This window comes from Bombyx mandarina, chromosome 17 (genome assembly GCF_030267445.1).
Source record: "Bombyx mandarina strain Sakado chromosome 17, ASM3026744v2".
NCBI lineage: Eukaryota > Metazoa > Arthropoda > Insecta > Lepidoptera > Bombycidae > Bombyx > Bombyx mandarina.
Genome location: NC_143223.1, coordinates 1,393,497 through 1,415,441, shown reverse-complemented (window position 1 = coordinate 1,415,441; position 21,945 = coordinate 1,393,497). Strand labels below are relative to the sequence as shown.

Sequence of the window (21,945 nt, the reverse complement as noted above, 5' to 3'; positions counted from 1 at the left end):
GTGTACAGGACGACCAGGTCTTCTCCTGCCAACGCCACTCAAACGCGATTGATGCTGCGTTGACTCCGCTGCGCCGTAGAGTGTGTCGTCGTTAATTTCATCTACATCCGATCTGCAATGTAGGAAAGAAAATACCATGTACAGTTCCTCGGAGCACTCCTCACGGTACATCAGATTGCTAGTACACAACATGCCTTCGAATCATATTTACTTACTATCTTAATTAATTTAATTTGCATGGTGTATCTTTCTTGAGGAAACATCCGCGCACACTTCAAGGAAGATGGAATACCAGTCATCATGCTGGATATATATAACCTAGATTATGTTAGTTTAAGTAATAAGTAAATGGTCAGGTAGAATTTTGGATGAAAAGAAGCTGATGAATCTTGGTTTACCTGCCAGAAACAAAATTAAACAGTCTAAATTACCATCACAATACGTTAAAAATATGTAGTAGGACCTCTTGTGAGTCCGCGGGGGTAGATACCACCACTATGTCTATTTCTACCCTGAAGCAGAAATGCATTTCGTTTTGAAGGGTAGGGCAGCCGTTGTAAAACTAAACTTGAGACCTTAGAACTTATATATCAGGGTGGGTGGCACATTTACGTTGTAGATGTCTATGGGCTCCAGTAACCACTTAACACTAGGTGGGGTGTGAGCTCGTCCACCCATCTAAGTAATAAAAAAATGTCATTAGGAAAAAAGCTGTTAATTATTTTTAATAAACGTACATCTTTCGTTCACACTGAGTTACCTATTTAAAAATCTGCTTTAAAATTCCATTTTCAAACTAAGCCAGCTATAAAAATTTTCAACTGAATTTCAATTTACAATGCTTCGACTAAATTTATAATTTCGAAAAACCCTTTCCTATAGTATCCCTAGAAAGAAATAACTTGGTAGAAATAACTTGAGATTCCCGCACCCGCCTCAGTTTTTATATTGCACCATACGCGACTTGTGCAGGGCTAGCGGTTTATAAAAAACGTACACCTCTGACATTAGACACTGAAATTGCATCAGAGTTCGGTGCGATCCGCCGTGGGAAGCTTACCTATAGACACACTATGATGGTACATTAGTGTGGAAATGGCTTTCACTTTAACGAATGCGTAACTAAAATCGAAATTAGACAAGTAAAGATTTTCAAAACTTCTTACTACTGGTAAGGTGTATCAGTCTGCACGGCTAGATACCACCACCCTGCCCATTTCTGCCATGAATCAGTAATGCGCTTCGGTTTGAAAGCTGGGGCAGCCGTTGTACTATAAAAACGGAGACTTAGAACTCATGTTTTGGTTTGGTTGTTGGAGTCAATGGGCTCCGGTGATCTAAGCAAAAAAGGTAGCATTCAAGTCTTGCTGTCTATGGACTTAAGCTTCATTTTGACTGAAGTCAAGAGGGTCGTGAGTTTGACAACACTTAGAAAGCTCTCGTGCAATGCTTAAACTAGATCAGGTTGATCTTTTATTAATACCAAGACGTGAACTAAGCAAGCAAGACATCCTTGTAGGATACAATGACTAATAAATCTTTGAACTAGTTTCTATTTGTATATATTTGAATAGATAATGATGAAGAAAAAGGCCAAAAATAAACACTTTACAAATTATACTTGTAAATCAATGCAGTTTCAATATTGAAACACGAATTATACAACTGAGTATTAAGTCTGTAGAGTCTGTAGTAATTGAGAGTCAGTATTAAATTATGGTCTGTATTGAAATTGACAACTTTGTTTCTTCAGTTTCAAGCCGATGAAGGAAATTGATGATGGATGGAACACATGTTGGGTATGTGAATAAAATCCAAACGAGCCGATCTTTCATACATTGCGGAAATCAAATAAAAATATATAATAAAATAAGCTTTTTTTTTAATATTAGACACCAGAAGTTGTTAAGCAAATTCTATAAGTGCATATGAACGTAATTTTACCAATTTAGTATGGAAATCCTTAAAGCTTTCGAAGCTGAGCGCGGGTGAACACACGCCGTATATAGCGTAGTTCAAATAGGCAAAGCTGCGGGCGGAAAGCTAATCTAAAATGTAATAGACAGTTTTTAATTGCCGAACCTGTGATTTAAAAAAATGAAACAACGATTTACTCCTACGGTTCCAAATGTATGAATTTTATAACAACTAAAAACGACCCTCAAGATGCGTTCATCTCATAACTGCCTCTTGTGCATGGGATCTGGATCCTGTGTTCAGCTTATTAGTGACGTAAATATAGATTGCACTATAGTCTACAAAAATAAATTGTTTCAACAATGCCCATTATACGTAATAAATACGTGCATAAACAAACATAATAACTGTTTACAAATATCGAGTTTTATTGACTTTATAAATATTCATTAGAATGTAAAAAGTCCTGTTCTATATACGTGAGCGTCGACGCGAGTATTTTGTCAGCCGAAATGCCAAGTCGATTCGCTGCGAATCTACGAACCGCTATACAATATAACACAAACAAATGATCTTGATAGTTGATTAAAATAATTGATTATTTTGATAGTATATATTAAAGGCAACTCTCGTTCAGAGAATCTTCGTGTTTGTTTTTCTATGACCCCCTTCAAATTGGAGGCTGTTGTGCATACAAAATTAATGATTCGACCTTATGTATCAATGTGAATGTCGTCAGTCGTTGTTATGTCTATGACAGCAACAACAAATATGATTATGGTAATAAGGAAACTTTTACAGCCATGCGTTACAGGCTGGTGTGAGAAGGTAGATAAAACTTAATGATTGTTGTTGATAATGTTAAATAATAAATCTAATAAGATGTTTTTTTTGCTTTTTCGGTGAAGACAGAGTAAGTCAGGTGCTTAAGAGCAACGATACCTGGGGCGCAGTGTCTTACTTTAAAAAAAAGGTTTTAGAATTTCCTTTTTATCCTGGTTAATAAAAGTTTACTATACTGAGACATACAAATGTAATAAAATATGTAAATAATTTTTTTTCTTCATAGCTTATAGTATTGCCGCAAGTATCAAAACCAGCTGGTCTCGATAAGTTTTAAGGCACACATTTACCGACAAAGTCAGTCGGCCGAGCGCCTCACAACGTACCTACCATTCATTACAACGGCACCTCACTGCCACGACCGATGCACTAAAATTGTTTGCAATATTTAAAAAAAAACTATCGGTATCCAATTCGCGCGTTTTTTGACAACTCGTTAGCTGTCAGATTTCCGCGCGATTTTCGCACCGGCGTATTTTTGGCCAGTGTTTTGAAGTTTTATTTTTTGTTTTGTGAAATCACGTTGTTTACAATTAAGGTTCGGAGTAAAAGGTGAGTGATTGTTTGTTGTTACTATTTTAGATAGTTAATGAGCTTGTTTAATAATTAGGTAATTTTATTTATTAATGAAGCTAATTCTGCTTATAAAATTGGTAAGCAGGGATATTGTCAAGTTTATATTATGGTATACAAAAATAATGATTGATCGAAATTTTTTTCGGATATAACTAATGACAATAGCTGAAGCACAATGTACATCTCAAATGTATTATAATAACGAGTATAAAAATAAGTCGAGGAGTTTAATTAGTTAACGGCAGAAAAAAGCGAAAACGGTGAGCCTTAACTCTTTGATTTCCTACTACGTCCCGCCACTAATTCTATTACCACAGCATGAAAGCAATAACATGTGAGTGTTGCGAAAAAAAATGGGTGCAGTAATTAAACTACATTATAATATCAACTCGTTCCTCATTGGAAATTATAGTTTATTGACACACTTTCAAAAACGAATTTTAATTTTACAGAATTCGGCACTTGTTACTCTTTGCAACTGTAGGAAATATATACTTATAACGTACCTATAATACCAGGATACTAAATTTTAGTTCCTCTTGTTATTAAAGCGTGTTTTTTCGTTTTTTTTACGATTTCGCGTGTTCATAGATTTAATTTTAGCTACTTTTACGGTTTCATTTCGCGACCGGTACTACAAAAACCTTAAAATTTTCGCAACGACTTCAATAATAATTATGATGACAGAAAAAAAAACGCGTAATTAAATCGTAAAAGTAGTAAAAGTCGTAAATTTAGTTACATGTTTTTTTTTGTAATCTTTATTAATATATAAATCTACAGTGTTTTTTTACGGATGGTCCGTTATAACTACTGAACCATACATCCGAATGACTTGAAACTTGGTATTCATTTAGAAAATAGCTGTACTTAATGGATAGGCTAATATTTATATGAGTGTTGGACTCCCTACACCAGTTGCGGGGGCGTTAATGATGAGAATCTTTGTGGGGGTGAGAAATAATAATGTCAATTTTAAATGCCCAGCGAAGCGGACGGGTACAGCTAGTAAAATTATATTTCCTTATGATAATGTTTTACTTATGATCTCCGTTTCCGCTTTCAACGACTCTTATCAGATTTTCTCCTGAGTTACGGAATCAGGAAGCGAATTTATCGACAAATAAATCTTTCACAAAGTTGACTTGGACCAGGAATAGAGCCCTGATCTTGCGGTAGCCACTGCGGTAGGTCACTGACCAGTCGAATAACAAGTCATTCCATTATTCCTATAACCGCTGAAATAATTCAGGATCACACATTAGGCATCTACGTAACCTGACAGCTATCTAGGGTTGCCACAACCTGTAAAATATATTGTATTTTAATTTAATTACCCTATTAAAAAGTGCGTATTACACGACTATTGTAACTGTGTGAACGAGCTTGCGGCTCACCTCGTGTTAAGCGGCTATGTGAATTTGAAAACAGCGGCAGTCAAATTCTAGTTTCTACAAATCCTAGTACCGTCTTAATATCAAGTGGCCTGTTAGAACACTTGCATTTCTGTATAAAAAAAAATGATTATATTTCTTCAGAGCGTGTACTGTATTTTGGTCCTAGCTTCAATAAAAATTAGTTTTTATGTTTTATGTTAAAATGTATGTTAGGATTGCCCTAAACAATGTTCATTTTACAATTATTACCGAATCAATTTTCAGCATTCGCCGCTAAGGTGCAAGTAAAATTTATTTCATTGAACACAATATTACCTTAGAAGCCGTCTTGTTATTTTTCAGGCTGACAATTGCGTTAAGAGTACACTAATTTAATGCAATCAAATAATAAATTTCCAATTAAAAACGGCTAATTGAATTAACGGTGTTGCAATCGAAGCGAACGGTTCCTGTGTGGCACGCTGCTGTAAGCAATAACAATAAAACGATAAGTAATTATTAAATGCAATTATTTTAAAGCTACGTAATGAACTTACTTCGTTCGGTCTGTGTATGTACTTATATATTTGAACGTATGTATGTATATCAGTGTCTGCTTCCCACTCTTTAAGAAATGCTAGTTTACTAGTGGTAGAACCCCTTGTAAGTCCGCGCGGGTAGGTACCACCAGCCTGCCTGTTTCTACCGTGAGGCAGTCATGCGTTTCGGTTTGAAGGATGAGGCAGCCGTTATACTGAGACCCTAGAACTCTTATCTCAAGGTAGGTGGCGGCAGTTACGTTGTAGATGTTTATGGGTTCAAGTAACCACTTAAATGGAAATGGAAGCTGATGGTACCAAGAGCCACGAAGGGCTTTCAGGGACACGACCTTCAGCAATGTAGTATGCGACTAAGAAGAGAAGAAATATGAGTTCTTCTATTACTTCTTATTTTTGTTACGCAGCTTATTACATTTTGCACGTCCCACAGTTCATAATAATAAATTATAAAAACGTAATTCAAAAACAATGGTAGGATATCTTGTAAGTCCGCACGGGTAGGTACCACCGCCCTGCCTATATCTACCGTGAAACAGTAATGCGTTTCGGTTTGAAGGGTGGGGCAGCCGTTGTAACTATACTGAGATCTTAGAACTTATACCTCAAGGTGGGTGGCGCATTTACATTGTAGATGTCCATGGGCTCCAGTAACCACTTAACATCAGGTGGGCTGTGAGGTCGTCCATCCATCTAAGCTATAAAAAAAAAAAAAAAAAAACAATGGTAGGACCTCTTGTAAGTCCGTACGGGTAGGTACCACCGCCTTGCCTATATCTGCCGCGAAACAGTAATGCGTTTCAGTTTGAAGGGCGGGGCAGCCGTTGTACTGTTAAAACTGAGACCTTCGAATTCAGGTCTCACGGTGGGCTAACACCAGATGGGTTGTCCACTCCACTACCACTACCGATCAACCCATTTAGGCTGGCAATGTGTGCTACCTCCACTTCGAAAAGGAACAATAAGATTAGAAATTAAATTAGTAGGAACATAATTAAAGACTGTTACTTGTGTATATCAGAGCCTAATTTTCTTATTTTCTCATAAACCGCATGTGACAATTAAGTTCTTCTACCTTTGAAAAACAAAATACATAATCTTAACATGCTGTAGACCGGGTCGCGATCTTTGATAAATTCAAAACTAGTTGTGCTTGTCAATCTATAATAATCTATACTAATATATAAATCTACAGTGGTTTTTACGGATGTTCCGTTATAACTACTGAAACATGCTTCCGATTGACTTGAAACTTGTATCCATGTAGAAAATACATGTGCTTAATGGATAGGCTAATATTTATTTGTGTGTTGGACTCCCTACACCAGTTGCGGGGGCGTTAATGAGGCGAGAATCTTTGTGGGGGTGAGAAATAATAATGGCAATTTTAAATGCCCAGCGAAGCGGACGGGTGCAACTAGTATTTCAATGAAAATACATACTTTACAAGTTTCTTTTCCTATTTCTGAAGGAAATATAGCGTTTTGAGACATTTAATTATGAACCTTGAAAGCCAAGAAACAATGTTTAGATGTTATTCCGCACAGGAAAACATTTATAAGCCTTAATCAAATGAAGGCTATAATTGAGGGGAAATGATGCAAAACTTAAAAAATATATGTTTTTTAGCAAAATCTCAGTGCCACCTCCCATTTTTAGCTTAAGGAACGATCACAGTACGACCGTTCGACAAACATTAAATCACTACGTGAGTTACGGAGCGTAATCACTACGTGAATCCCTCCAGAATTTCTCTGAAGGATAAAATCGGGATGAAATCATCCAACAAGGAACCAGGCATTGGTAAAGACTCCTAACTAAAGAATGCGACGATTTACTTGTAAAACTTGGCCTTTGAAAAGTGGATGTGAATCGAATATCGTACTAAGTGGTTCAAATTCTTATTCAAAATCTCGGTAGTTAGTACTTTAAATGTTTTATGTTCAAAATCAATGACAGACTCTGCCAATCTCTTTTTGGATTTTCCCTATAGTCTATACATATAAATAAAATTAGAGTGTCTGTTTGTAATATTGAAATAACCGATTTTTACTACATGCATGTGAATACATACGGTACATGCACCAAAATAACATTTTTTACAATTTTTGTCTGTCTGTCTGTCTGTTTGTTCCGGCTAATCTCTGGAACGGCTGGACCGATTTTGACGAGACTTTCACTGATAGGTAGTTGATGATATAAGGAGTAGGCCACTTTTTTTAGACTAGCTTCGCCCCGCGGCGTTACCCGCGGTTATTGTCGTAGCGTCGCGGGACTCGGCTATTAATAACAAAATTTAATGTTTCCGTAGCGAAGCGAGGGCGGGGTCCCTAGTAAATAAAAATCCAATAAAATTAAACTTTAATTCAATTCGGTTGTTATTATACACGACAAGGCGAAGGCTGTCTGTTCAATCATCAATAGTTTTCAGGCTAAGCTCATAAAAAGACTTGGACGATTGTTATCTTGATATCTTTGACCAAAGTAATTAAAAAATTGCCCAAAAAATTTAAGGTTTTTCAAATTGGTATATTACGGTATTGTATTACTCACGGAATAACTTTAAAACAGTTGTTATTACAATTATCTTTCAGCATATCCTTGTTACAATGTAATCAGTTTCGGGATCACTATTCACATAAAGATATTTCATAGTTTCCAAAACACTAAAATCTCTTTTTAGTACAAATTTTCTTTAACCTCTAATAGAATTGAGACTCTCTTTAGCTTAGTGTATTTCTCGCATAGCAACGAAAGCCTCAATTTTCTAGTAGAACGGCTACCCTACCCCATAAAAGGAAACTAGTTACCTCAGCATAGCTAAGCAAAAAAAATGACCCGTGCATATTAAATTAAGGAAACGCTGTCTGTCTTAACTTTGCATTTATGCTTTGCCAAATTCGGACTTGAAGAAACCGAACAAACTTGGACCACATGTAATTCGTCCAGTGATCATATCCGGTCCTGTGGACCGAATGGTAAACAGTAGACGTTACGGATCCGCCCGATCCATTAACGGTGCTTTTAGGTACCACGAGCACCGGTCCTCGTCGAACCCGTCGCTTGCAACGAAGAGCTCGACTAGTGAATTATCCCATAGACACCGCCCACTGAGTTTCTCGCCGGATCTTCCCAGTGGGTAGCGTTTCCGGTCCGGTGGTAGATTCTGCCAAGCACTGCTCTTGCTAGGGCCAGTGTTAGCAACACTCCCAGTTTGAGCCCCGTGAGCTCACCTACACGTCAAGGAGAAGCTGAATTAACCTCTTAAGGCTAGGTAGGAAATAAAAAAAGACCAATAAGCTGCCAGTTCATGGTATTGAAATTATTACTTTCACTTACGAATACTCTTAAAATAAACGCATTCTTTGGAAAACCACTGCACTCGGGTTTTATTTTTCGAATGTGCGTCTGCATTGAATTCATTGAAAAACCCAAGGTCAGCGTGTTTTTTTTTCAAAGTTCATCAGACTGCTATTTTCGATTTTGTGTAATTGTATCTTTGGAATAATTTTGTAATCCTTATGTACTAAAAATAAGCGAGATTTTATTTATTTATTTATTAGCTGCCACTGTAGATATATATAAAAAAATCCACTTCGAATACTAAAATGCCTACTACTACCTAATCTCTTCCCGATGATGTCGTAAGACATGACTAAGACGACCGTCGTAAGATACGACAAGAGAATGGCCTTTACTGATGTTCAGGTGTATTGCAAACATAATAGATATAATAATAGATATAATAGATCTAATAGATACTATCCTAACATAATAGATAGGTATTACAATCCTGCCTGTTTTGTCTCAAAGCAGTAATACGTTCTGCTTTGTGGGGTCTCATTTTACCAAGATGCGTGGGGGTTCAGGTTGTGATGTAGAACTCCTCCGGTAACACTTAACACCGGTTGAACTATAAATTCGTTAACTCAACTACGCATTAAAAGACAAAATTTCGATATTTTTTTTTGCGATAGATGAGAAATATTAATCTGAAATATTAAAATGATTTTTCTACTCCGGTTGGACACCGACATCAAATATGTGTAATTTAAGGGATCAATTGAGAGTAATCTTCAACTAAACTTCCAACTACGCTACTAAGAGTAATCAAAACGATTAATCGCGATACAACAAAAAACTATCAACCGCTTTCTAGGTTCATAGACCTAGGGTACCTAGACGCTTTCACTGCGCATAGGTCTTGATGTTCCACTAGTCTAGTTGATCGAGACAACATAGCGGATGTCTCGGCACGTTTGTGAATAGATAAGATTTATTGATTTTATTGAAGCGGTCTTGGCTCATTGGCAAGCTCTACACGAAAACATGCCTACGCGAATAACGGTCATAAATTATTTTTAATTCATATTTAACGAATTATTGTTAAAAATATATAAAAAAAGGAATCTATATTAATCTATAATTGAAAATCTATATTTTGGTTTAAATGATTATAACAATGAAATGCAAATCATAGAACCAAAAACGGATGCAGTCAAAGAAACACCTAAAGAAGAAACAACAGAAAAGTATCTACTTATGGCACGTAGCAATGGATATACTACTTGAGATAAAGATTTGGGGGTTGGTGCTTCCCGCTTCCGTAGGTTTAACCCGCGATTCCCTACAAGTAACCCCTGGGTGGTGCTAAACGGGAGCCGAAAACACAATCGGTGGTAGGACCTAGTCCGACTGGCTGGCGACCACCCTCCAACTAGAGTCTGCCGCCAAATAGCCTAGCTGTGTTCCGGCATGTGGGTTGGAGAGCCAGTTCTATTCCTTTCCTTTCCTCCTCCTTGTTGGGGGTGAGTCTTGGTGATACTTGGAACATGCAGAGCAAACGTGCGCGCAAGTCCGCGGGGCGTGGGTTGCTGACGGGGGTATAGGGAGACCCAGTGAAACGGTGCCTGCCGCCGCCCGCCGGTCAGTAGGGGACCTGAACCTGGGTGTCACAACTAAACTCCGCCCCAGGAAGCTGTCCCACCAACCGGTGTAAAATCCTGTCATGCGGTCGTCGTGCCGGAGTCAGAGACCGGAGTGGATCCCGGCGATCGTATGCAGGGTGGACTGGGGGCCCTTGAATGCCCTGCCTCAGCTTCTCGCGCAACCCCAGATCGAGTGTTCATTGTGCCCTGCGCTTTATTCAGGTATTGCCTTGATCTCACCTCTAGCATCCTACCTCTCCAAATCCTTACTCTCCAACTAAAATTATCATGAAAGTCGACAAAAGAAAAAGAGTTTTTTCGGCGGATCCCCATTCCACGTTTAATGTGGATTTCAGCAATGTCAGGGGCCTACACAGTAACCTTGACGCCGTACATCACCACCTTGAGACGGCGCAGCCTGCCCTCTTTTTCCTGACTGAGACGCAGATATCTGCCCCGGACGATACGTCGTACCTCGGATACCCCGGCTACGCATTGGAGCACACCTTCCTGCGTAAAGCCGGGGTGTACGTGTTTATCCGGGAGGATGTCTGCTGTCGTCGGCTTCGGGGCCTCGAGCAACGGGACCTGTCCCTCTTGTGGCTACGCGTGGACTATGGGGGCTATACCAGAGTCTACGCTTGCCTGTACAGGTCTCACAGCAGTGATGCGGGGTCAGCTCTGTTTGAGCATGTACAAGAGGGGACTGACCGCGTGCTTGAGCAGTACCCATCTGCGGAGGTGGTGGTCCTTGGTGACTTTAACGCTCATCACCAGGAGTGGTTGGGGTCCAGAACCACTGACCTCCCGGGTCGGGCTGCCTACGATTTCGCCTTGTCCTACGGCCTCTCACAACTGGTGACACAGCCCACCCGTGTCCCAGACATTGAGGGGCACGAGCCTTCCTTGTTGGACCTTCTGCTGACCACTCACCCAGCTGGATACAGTGTGGTGGTCGACGCTCCACTTGGATCGTCTGATCACTGCCTTATCCGTGCTGCCATACCACTCTCTCGTCCTAGTCGTCGAACGACGACCGGGTTTCGAAGAGTTTGGCGGTACAGGTCAGCAGACTGGGATGGAATGCGTGAATTTTACGCATCCTACCCATGGGGGCGGCTCTGCTTTTCCTCCGATGATCCTGACGTCTGTGCGGACCGACTTAAAGACGTGGTGCTTCAGGGAATGGAATTATTCATTCCTTCTTCTGAGGTGCCCGTTGGGGGTCGCAGCAAACCCTGGTATAATAAAGCCAGTAGGGATGCTGCACGCCTCAAGCGGTCTGCATACGTGGCATTTAATTTTTTTTTTTTTGTTGCTTAGGTCGGTGGACGAGCTCACAGCCCACCTGGTGTAAAGTGGTTACTGGAGCCCATGGACATCAACAACGTAAATGCGCCACCCACCTTGCACCTTAATGTTGCTAGGAGATGCCGGGATCCTGATATCTCGGAGAAAAGGCGGAAATTTAACGCCGCCTCTAGGTCCTATAAGAGGGCTATTGCCAAGGCGAAGTCGGAGCACGTTGCCATAATTGGCGAGCGACTGAATAGCTATCCCTCTGGGAGCCGTGCTTTCTGGTCGCTAGCTAAGGCTGCAGAAGGTAACTTCTGCAGGTCTAGCCTTCCTCCACTGCGTAAGTCCAATGACAGTCTGGCTCATAGTGCGAAGGAGAAGGCTGACCTTCTGGTCAAGCTCTTTGCCTCATACTCGACTTTGGATGACGGGGGAGCCACGCCGCCCAACATCTCCCGGTGTGACAGCTCCATGCCTGAGATTCGCATCACACAGCGTGTGGTCAGGCAGGAGCTTCGGCTTCTTGATGTCCATAAGTCGAGTGGGCCAGATTGCATCCCCGCAGTGGTTCTAAAAACATGCGCCCCTGAATTGACATCCGCGCTAACGCGTCTATATCGCCTCTCGTACAATACCAACAGGGTTTACGTACAATACACAAAGACAATTATTGACAACTATTGCCACTAATAAAAAAAGCATGGGACAGTCTACGATCAGATTACTTTGGATTCAAAGGAAGTAAGAAGAGTGACTTTATCGTATTTATCTTGCGGATAGTTCCCGGAGTAGTTAAGAGTCTAACGATTAGTCGCGGTGTCAGTGTGGGCGATAAGCGTGCTATTACAGGCTACTTCACTTGACCACTCCATCACGAATCAGCGAGTAGTTCATACAATATCTAAGTTCCCGTTTCAGGGGTCCCACCCGTTTTGTGCGGGGAGAGACCCAGACGTGGGGTGGCGTGCTTTGCACGCCCACCCGCAATAGGAAGCCGGGTGATGGTAAACCGCGTTCCCCCGACCGCTCTGGGGGAAGGTGTAACGCGGCGCCATCAAAGCGGGCTCTCGGCCCGCTGAACGAGGGAACCGGTGGTCGTGTCGCTGGCGGCCACCGGTCCGGCGTCCGTGGGACGGTGGGATGGATGTAATGTGCTCTGCGTCAACCCTGTCCCGCCGTTTCAATAGCCCCGACTGGGCTCCGGCCCGGTCCGAGGTAGGGCGCCGGCTGTGAGCGGCAGGAGTTTTTAGTGAGGTTCAACTCCCACATACCCCACCTGCCGCGCGGGTGGGGATCCGGCGATTTTCTCCTGTGGAAAAAAAAAAAAAAAAAAAAGTTCCCGCTTCAAAGTCATTACCACTATTCTAGGGAACTACCTCGGTCTTGCTCTTCTCCCTCTTCTTTTCTAGAGACACCAGAGTTCGAGATAACCCGGTCTGTTGCCGCTTTCGACCGGGCATAGTTTCACTGGTGGTAGGACCTCTTGTGAGTCCGCGCGGGTAGGTACCACCGTCCTGTCTATTTCTGCCGTGAAGCAGTAATGCGTTTCGGTTTGAAAGGTAGGGCAGCCGCTTTAACTATACTGAGACCTTAGAACTTATATCTCGAGGTGGGTGGCGCATTTACGTTGTAGATGTCTATGGGCTCCAGTAACCACTTAACACCAGGTGGGCTGTGAGCACGTCCACCCATCTAAGCAATAAAAAAAACGGATTCCCGTGCGCCAAAAAAAAGAGTACAATATTTATCCGTATCACGTAGATCAGTAGATCCTCATGATCTCCGTAACTTGAAGACCACGACGGAATTTTTTTAACTGTTCACTTTCATACAAGAAATCGAAATGTGCTTCGTAGCAGAAATGGACAAGACAACGGTACTTATCCGTGCAAACTTACTAGTGATTTGAAAGTTACAACTGTTTTTGTCATATCGATGTCCATAGGCTCACTTTATTACTTTACCGAACAACAAAAGAAGTTCCTTCGTGATTCAAATCAAAAAACGAATGACGATCAAAAAAACGTTTCATAATATTTGATTGGATTCTTTTTTTTTGTTCGTATGTAAATTCCTTATGCCTTGTGGTGCAGAGCATGGTTGAGGGTACAAAACCGCGCGCCAGATCACCGTTACGATCGACCGACCAAATAGAGGCAGCTCAATGATCCCGTCGACGAGTACACAAGAAGAGCTGCTTTACACGAGAAATGGCGACGTCTCGTGATGTTCACCACCATCCGAACTGATGACCGCGACCACTCTGCCAAGAGTGCAAACGACAAAAAAAATTTTTTATTATTATTATTTTTATTTAGATGGGTGGACGAGCTCACAGCCCTCCTGGTGTTAAGTAGTTACTGGAGCCCATAGATAACGTAAATGCGCTATCCACTTTGAGATATAAGTTCTAAGGTCTCAGTATAGTTACAACGGCTGCCCTACCCTTCAAGCTGAAACGCATTACGCAGAAATAGACGAGGTGGTGGTACCTACCCGTACGGACTCACATAAGGTCCTACCAGCAGTAATTACGCAAAATAAAATAATAATTTTGCGGGTTTGATTTCCGTTTGAATTCCACTTAACGCTTGGAACGAAACCGAAACATTACAGTTTAGGGATCCGAAACATTTATCTAAATAGAAAATCTGCGAGTTCGACTAACGGTTCCCAATTTACCCGGGACCGCAGCGTGGAAACCATTCCAATAGTCCTTTCATATCGCACTCACTAAAAGTAGTAAGGGACTACTACTTACTACTACCTGGAGCCACTGCGGTCATCCACAGTGCGTTTCTAGAGGTCTTTTTTGCCACGTACCATCCGGCTATGGAATGAGCTCCCCTACACGGTGTTACCTGAGCGCTATGACATGTCCTTCTTTAAAAGAGGCTTGTGGAGAGTATTAAGCGGTAGGCAGCGGCTTAGCTCTGCATTGTTGAAGCCTGGCATTGTTGAAGTCCATGGGCGACGGTAACCACTCACCATCAGGTGGGCCGTATGCTCGTCTGCCTACAAGGGCAATAATAAAAAATAAATTGAATATTAAATTAAAAGTCTAAGACAGCTGAATGCTATCCAAAGGAAACAAATTTTAATTTTGCTTGAACAAGGTCTCTAAGGTGGCGGATGTGGTTTTCTCTGGTATCTTTGATAAGATTAATCATCGATTCGATTCAATCATGCGATCTGATTTAAAAGGTAAGACAACTGATAACTGTACTTGAGACCTTAGAACTTATATCTCAAGGTGTGTGGCGCATTCACGTTGTAGACGTCTATGGGCTCCTGTAACCACTTAACCACCAGGTGGGCTGTGAACTCGTCCACCCATATAAAAATGAATTGCTGTTCGTTAGTCTCGCTGAAACTCGAGAACGGCTGGATCGATTTGGCTAATTTTGGTCTTGAATTATTCGTGGAAGTCCAGAGAAGGTTTAAAAGGTGAAACATATGAAAATGCTCGGAATGATATAAAAACAAACAATTTTGTTTTTCCTTTGATGTGTCGGACGGATTCCTTTTTTTGTTTTAAGTTTATTTTATACAAAAGTTTAGGTCTTTTATTTATCGATTGAGGCACTACGAAGTCTGCCGGGTCAGCTAGTAAGCAATAAAAAATAAAAATCTATGTCAACCAAATAGCGAAGTATTGAGCCTACAAGCAATGCGGATTTATCTTGGTTAATCCGACCGGATCTACGTCGGTTTTGAGCTACAAAAACTTGCCACGGCATAGTCATATCCTAGATTAGTGAAACAAAGCAACGAAACAAAAGTTATATTTTTAGTGAAACTCATATTATGGTTTAATTAGTTACTGCAAAACCAACAATAATAGGAATCAGTAAAGTGTCATAAAGTTTTTAATGTTATTAATATCAATACAGAACAAAATACCTTTATTATTAAAAAGATTCTAACTAACAAGACAAAATAAAAAATTAATAAAAACTGGTATACCAATCAGAACTTTTTATGTGTCAAGGCAGGCTGGCGGATTGGCCCCAATAAACACATCACAGAAACTCGCCACTATTTCGGGAGCCTGTTAAAACTGAGAGTGTGATAATGCATTTAACTTTCCTTCTAAGGAATTGTTTGAGGTACCACATCAAACAATTCCTTCCAGTCCTTTTTAGAGACATCTTTTCTGTTTCGCGCAATCTATCTGTGGTACGAAACGCCCTCCACGGTGACTCCTAAGCGCTATTCCATGTCCTTCTTCGAACGAGGTTTGAGAATAATCCTCAGAGGTAGGTTTTTTTATATTGCCATCATAGACAGTCTAGCGGCCTGATAGTAGATAGTCTGACAGTAAGCAGAAACGACTACTTACAAAGCCCCTAGGCTACCAGTGAATATGTAAGGAAAAAAATCACCAACATCAATAATGCCACGGGCATAATCAAGTCGTTGCTCTTAAAAATATGACTACATACATTGCTATGGTGCGGTATGAGGCTGATGGCCACGCAGGGCTGGATTTAGGGGAGGGCAACCGGGGTGAAATCCCCAGAGACCTCCAGAAAAGGAATGCCCCCACAATAGAGACTTTGGAAAAAAAAACTTTCAAATTCCGACAACTAAACACTAGTAAACATCTTTTCCTTCCTTCGAAATTGAATTTCAGATAATTTTTGGTCTCCGATTAGATTTATGTATTTTTGTTAAATACTAAGAGAATTTACGTGGTTTCACAATGAATGATTTGTTGGAAAACTCGACTGAAAAAAACTGCTCATTTTGCTTGGAAAATAATTTTGGGCCAGGGAGCCTCCGCTCCTCTGTTGCCCTGAGGCCTGAGACCTCTAAATCCGGCCCTGTGGCCAAAAACGACTGTGACCACTCACCGTCAAGTAGGTTGTGCGTGCGTCTGCCTTCTAATGCAAAAAAAATTATCTTAACCTTGTTTGTGGTTGACAGGTGCATTCCATGTCACTAAGCCACACATATTATTTCCGCGTTCAAAAACAGTTTTTTTTTCTCTTTCTATAACAGTAATTCGGGGTTTTCCCCCGAACGTTCTTCATACACGAATTGTCGTGTTCCATTTCCGGATCGCGAACCCGGATCTAAGCTAAATTGAACCGTTATGCTGCTATTAAATGATTGGTACGGTTAGATAGATAGTCGACTTTTTAATTCGGTAGGATTTTGTTTTCGTATCTCTTCGAATTTAGCAAGATTTTAATGTATTCCTTCATCGATTTAGAAGAGTTGATAAGCTTACGCCTGACCTTACCTTAAGAGACCACTGTCCCTATGGCATTTTAACGGCAACGTCAGCCTTCATCTTGAGACATGGCCTAAAAACGTTTCATTGAGGTTTTTAAGCATAGCGTCTCAATTATAATGTACAGCTCTCAAGCCTGAACGCTTCACTACTTCGCTGCAGAAATAGGCAGAATCGTAATACCTATCCGCGCGCTCTTACTATAAGTCGTATCAGCAGTAAAGGTTAAAGTTCTTATAATCAGAAAAAAACTATTGCCGGTTTTTTTCCCGTATTCGCCAATTACGGCACCCAAACGGTTTGATGCAGTTATTTTTATTTATTTATTATAGCCGCTATCTACCGTTTAATACTCTCCACAAGCCTCGTTTGAAGAAGGGCATGTCATAGCGCTCGGGAAACACCGTGGAGGGGATCTCATTCCATAGCCGGATGGTGCGTGGCAAAAAGACCTCTGGAAGCGCACTGTGGAGGAACGCAGCGGCTCCAGGTATACTACCTGATGAACTCTACTCCGGTTGTGCTATTCTAACACTACACAGCTTTTAAAACGCATCGCCTTTATTTTTATCAAAAACTAGCTAACCCAGCAGACTTTGTAGTGTCTCAATCGATAGATAAAAGACCTAAACTTTTGTATAAAATAAACTCAAAACAAACAAAAGGAATCCGTCCGACGGGGAACACATCAAAGGAAAAACAAAATTGTTATTTTTATTTAATTCCGAGTATTTTCATATTTCTCTACCTTTTAAACCTTCTCTGGACTTTCACAAATAATTCAAGACTAAAATTAGCCAAATCGGTCCAGCCGTTCTAAAGTTTAAGCGAGACTAACGAACAGCAATTCATTTTTATATATATATAGAAAAGCGCGTCCACCAAAATACAAGAGACTCATTTTTAAAGGAAATCGCCTAAAAAGAACTGTAACTAGTGCATTAGTGCATCGAAACGTTAGACCCGGATGTGACCCAATGGTACAGTTACCGATCCGGTCGGTAGCCGCGTCTGTGCCAAGGGCGTTCATAGGAAAACGGCCCGGCTTATATACATACATATTTATTGTGTCTAGTGTTCCCTCAGCCACTAATTAATTAAAATTATAAGTTTGAACATTATTATGGTTCTATTATCAAAGACTTATACTTCTAATCACAGATTTCGCCAAGACTACACTATAAACAAATAATATTATAGACGAACAATATTATTCTATTTTCAAATTGACCACAGACTATAACAATAAACTAAAGAGTATATATTTACATGGTAGTGTGTGTAATGTTTTTTTATTGATTTAAAGTATTTTTTATGCATAATTAAAAAATACAAATTAACACTCCTTCTCTATAATAATATTCTCTATAAGTGTAGGGAATTTCATACTCCTCCGTCCGCGCATTTTTCGTAAAAAGAGGTACACAATTTTTGCTTCACGTATTAAATATTAATATACAGATATACGTTATAAAATTCAATTTGAATTTATGAAAGATGCCCATTATTGTGGTTGAATAATTTTGATTTTATTGATTCTTACGATGATTTATGTAGGATTCGTTTTTATGATCAGAGATTCTATAATAGTTTGCATTTTTTTTCAAATTCGAATTTACATTTTTTCTTGTTAATTTTAATTCTTTTATAAAAAAGGTATTTTATTCTGTATTGATATTAATAACATAATTTATAAGCTTAATGACACTTTACTTATTCCTAAAATTGTTAGCTTTGCAGTAACCAATTAAATATGAGTTTCACTAAAAATATAACTTTTGTTTTGTTACTTTGTTTCACTAGTCTAAGATATGACTATGCCGTGGCAAGTTTTTGTAGCACAAAACCGACATAGATCCGGTCGGATTAACCAAGATAAATCCGCATTGCTTGTATGTAGGCTCAATACTTCGCTATTTGGTTGACATAGATTTTTTTTATTGCTTAGATGGGTGGACGAGCTCACAGCCCACCTGGTTTTGTGGTTACTGGAGCCCATAGCCATCGGCAACGTAAATGCGCCACCCATCTTGAGAAATAAGTTCTATGGTCTCAAGTATAGTTACAACGGCTGCCCCACCCTTCAAACCGAAACGCATTACAGCTTCACGGCAGAAATAGGCAGGGTGGTGGTACCTACCCGTGCGGCCTCACAAGAGATCCTACCACCAGTAATTACGCAAATCATAATTTTACGGGTTTGATTTTTATTGCACGATGTTATTCCTTCACCGTGGAAGTCAGTCGTGAATATTCGTTAAGTAATTCGTATTTCATTAGAAAAATTGGTACCCGCCTGCAGTTTCGAACACCGTTGCATCGCTAGATACGAATGCACCGGACGTCTTATCCTTTAGGCCATGACGACTTCATATTAAGGCCACGACGTCTTCATAGATGGATGAACTAGCTCGCTGTCCACGCGAGGCTAAGTGATAGCTGGCGTCATTGAAACCATATTTTAAAAACCGTGGCTCACTTAGCGATATCATCCCATAACAAGATCACCAAACACCATCAATAGTTCCAATAATATTGTTGCATGCTAAAAAATCGTACATTTAAATTTATCATCAACTAGCGACCCGCCCTCGCTTCGCTTCGGAAACATTAAAACACACATGAAACAAAAAAAAAATAAAAAAAATAATAAAAAAAGTAGCCTATGTTCATCAGGGACAATGTCGGCTTCTAATGGAAAAAGAATTTTTCAAATCGGTCCAGTAGTTTCGGAGCCTATTCGAAACAAACAAACAAACAAATCTTTCCTCTATAATATTATAGTATAGATTCATTTAAGTAAAATATCATATAACACAAAACGATCAAAAAAGACATAAATAGGTGGAAATCGTTAAAAATAAAAAAACAATAAAATTATACACATTTTGGGTAGGTATGTAAAACAAGGAAATTGAAAATAATTATTGTCAACATGAAATCTTTTCAAACAAATATGACCTTTAATTTGTAAAGATTAAAAGCTAAAATATTTTACGCGCGTCTCTTCTGTAAAGCTGTTTGTTTTGCATTGAACATCACAAAACAATATAGGCCTTTAGCCGGCGCTCATAAGAATGAATATGCTGTGCACGCAAAACGTCATTAAATTATGCTCCACATTAAATTGGCTCTTCAAGGTAAACTGAGAGTAATGATTGGAAGTCGTAAAGGAGATTTTGAGTTTAAAAAAAGGTTTTTTTATTTATTTTTATTTAATTTTAAAAAAAGGTCAAACTAAGACGAGTCTGTCAATTATAACTAGACCTACAGACTAGCTATCGGTGAGTTTGGATAGCAATACTTATTGGCGTGGAGAGCTTGGTAATTAACAATCGGTAATTGTTCGTCCAGATGTTCAATAGCGTTATTTCAAACCATTTAAACCCTTGCATTAGACGCTTTCAGGTCTAACACTAGGAGCGGGGTTAGGGACCCCGGTAACCGTACTCGTCGAACTCGACAAAGAGCTTAACGTGCAACCTAACCCATGCATCAGCCTCTGAGTTTCTCACTGGATCTGCTCAGCGGGTCGCGATTCCGATCTGTTAGTAGATTCATTCGCGAAGCTGCTCTTGAGTTATTAGGTGTACTTTGGAACTCGGGCGGCTGTTAGCAAACCCCATCCCTTAGCAAAGGCATCCCTTAGAAAAGGTGGGTAAGCTGTTGAAACTGTAGTTTAATAGATATTTATGTGTGTCAACATGTGGCAACGAACTATCACGAAATAAAAACATGATTTTGTTTAACGGTAATATCATGCATAGAATAAATATATAATCCGCATAACCTGACCAAGATAAGCTTGTATACACAAGTTCCGATCAGAAAGATTCTCTTCAAGGTGTAGTAGTTTTCGGCTTTATTTCGGTTAGCTTATGTTTTCTATTAAAACATATCAGCCTGTTCTGATATCTACCAGCGCCCCGTCTTCCGCGTCGGGGTGACGATTAATTCCAATTACCATGTTTGAGACTGCCAATACAATTGAGACACAGAATATCTTGGATTTGTTGGCCTAATATGTCAAACAACGGTCAGAAAAAAAATTAAGGAGGTCGTCGTGGCCTAAAGTATAAGACGCCCGGTGCACTCAATTCAAGCGAGGCAACTGTGCCGATGTTCTAATCCCGCAGGGAGGTACCAATTTTTCTAATGAATTACGTCAATCATCAATAATATAAACAAACACGAAAAATGTATACTTATCGTAATTATTGGTGATTAGTGGAGTATTGTGAGCCCGGAAGGGAAGGTCCCCCACCCTGTCTATTTCTGCCGTAAATAAATAATGCGTTTCGGTTTTCGTTGGGCAGCCCTTGTTAGTATTAATTTACGATGTTAACATCTATGGACTCTGGTAACCACTTAACACTAGATGGGCTATAAGCTCCTCCACGCATCTAACAATAAAAAAACTGGAGTCATAGAAACGGTCATTAATCATTAAGTCCGTCGCTATGTGACCATCGCTATATCGCGGCAGCGTCATTGTAGACTAGACGAAAAGGTTAAACTTTTTAATTGCCTTGATTAATAATAAGGTCGACATTCAAATTACATTGTAATTTATCTGTCACACCATTTAAATCGGAATCTGTGATGCGTAACCTCATGGCAGATTTGAACAAGACTAGTTTTTTTTAATTACTGGTTGCCTAACGGGCTATTCCAGCCACGCCCGGACGGGTGGTTGAGCTCACGGGCTCAACCTGAGAAAATTTGCTAACACTAGTCCTAGCATGAGCAGTGCTTCGCAGAATCTATCACCGGATCGAAATCGCGACCCACTGAGAAGATCCGGCGAGTAGCTCTCTGAGCTCTGTCTGGAGGTTAATTCGCCTGTCGAACTCTTCGTCGCAATCGACGAATTAGGCCAAAATAAACTGCAGTAGATTGATCGACGGCCTATTGAGGTTCGCGGGGATCTGCTGGATGCAAGCAGGGAACCGATCTTTGTGGGGGGGGAGGCTTGGGGAGGCCTGTGCCCAGCAGTGGACGTCTGTGAGCTGATAGAATAGAAAAAAAACTGTAATACTGACCAGTGCGAACTCATAAACACAATACGCTTGATATAATTCCACTTTTTACGTTGATTTATTAATTTGTTTATAGTTCATTTGCATGTAAAGTTGACAAGCTTGTATCGCTTCCACCGGATACTGCCAAGCTCGATTCACGACTCACCTCTGACATTACAATCAGAGCTGAAA

At 40.1% G+C, this 21,945-nt stretch overlaps 1 protein-coding gene across 1 annotated transcript in view; it reads left to right on the top strand.

Annotated features, from left to right (window-relative positions):
• The first annotated feature begins 3,053 nt into the window (after positions 1-3,053).
• LOC149501068 (uncharacterized) overlaps positions 3,054-21,945 on the top strand; it is a 34,677-nt gene continuing 15,785 nt past the window's right edge. The window contains exon 1 of the mRNA XM_089734332.1: positions 3,054-3,312. The gene's annotated coding sequence lies outside the window, so the exon portion shown is untranslated. The remainder of the gene's footprint in view (positions 3,313-21,945) is intronic.